Here is a 1,460-nt window from a genome sequence, read left to right as displayed (position 1 = left end):
GGGGGGGTATAGGGAACTTTCGGAATAGCATTTGAAATGTAAATAAAGAAAATAATAATAAAAAAATATAGCAAGGAAAGACTGCTGCATTGGCAGTTCATTTCTTCCTCATTTCGGTAACTTAGTGCCTTGGTTACTACCTTAACAGAAACACTCCTGTCTGAGCTCACAAATGTCCTTTTCGCCACAAGACTGTGTTTTCAGTGCCCTGGAGCACTGTTAAAGTAATAGCCCCTCACTCTGTTGTTGGAAATGAAGTGACCGCGGTCTTTCCAAAATTGATCCACAGGTAGATTGACCACACCAGTGGAGTTCCTTTCCCTTTCCCTTGATACAGCTTAGTCTGGCCCTACGAGATGGAACTGATTGTGTGTGTGTGTGTGTGTGTGTGTGTGTGTGTGTGTGTGTGTGTGTGTCTGTCTGTCTGTCTGCCTGCCTGTCTGTCTGTCTGTCTGTCTATCTAATTTTTCCTTTACCTTTGGCTCTAGTTGATAATCCTGTGCCTTTCAAGGTATGTGAAAGTACATGGCATGTACATCTGAACTGGAGAGAGATAACTATGGTAGCATTCAATCCACTCTGCCTCTCCATCATGATATTGCAAGTTTTAAAGGGACTTCTCTTTCATTTCAAGCAGAACTGAAAAAATCCAACCACTTTATTGCTATCATCAGTAAGTCACCATCCTTCCTTCCATTCTGAAAGAGTATTTTCTTTACAAATTTATAAAAAGTAAAAATATTTTGAAGAAACATTTTAAGAGACAAAACTCAAGTAGATTTTGCTTCTCGTACATTTTTTCTCTTAAAATGGATTTGAGATCAAAATAATTTTTATGAACCATTAGCATTTAGAAACTTTAAGCTACAAATTTGGAAAATATGTATTGTGTAACAAAGTATAGTCGTGGGTAAATAAACTCAGAATGATTTGAGTTAGAGGACACACATATGGAGGTTAGCTTTTAGACTAATCTTCAATAGTTTATAAATCCTGACAGCCTTTGGAATGAATTTAGTTCTCTTGTAATGAAAGTTGTATTCCTTATTCTTCTCATTTACACACACAAGTTAATAATCTGAGTAAAAAACAAAATTCCCCAAATAATCCTCTTTATTTTCTTCTCTGACAATTTTGCACTTTCTGTAATGCTCTCTTCCAAATTAAGTGTAATTCCTCATCATTAATAATGATGAACTCCAATTAGAAATCTTGATACATTTAAAACACTGGAATAAATAGAAAATTGTGTGACCAGTAAAACACACACACACACACACACACACACACACACACACACACACACATTCTTGTTGAAAGTATTTTAAAATCAAATGTTTAATTTTAGAGTAAGTAAAAAAGACAGTTTGGTCTGTACCATTTACCTTTGTATATTTTACTGTGTGGGATCAGGGGTGGGAGACTGCAAATCACATCCCCAGGCTCCATTAGTACTGGCA

The sequence above is a fragment of the Mus pahari genome, chromosome 21 (assembly GCF_900095145.1).
Source record: "Mus pahari chromosome 21, PAHARI_EIJ_v1.1, whole genome shotgun sequence".
In the NCBI taxonomy this organism is placed as follows: Eukaryota; Metazoa; Chordata; class Mammalia; order Rodentia; family Muridae; genus Mus; species Mus pahari.
Note: the sequence above shows the minus strand (reverse complement) of the source record.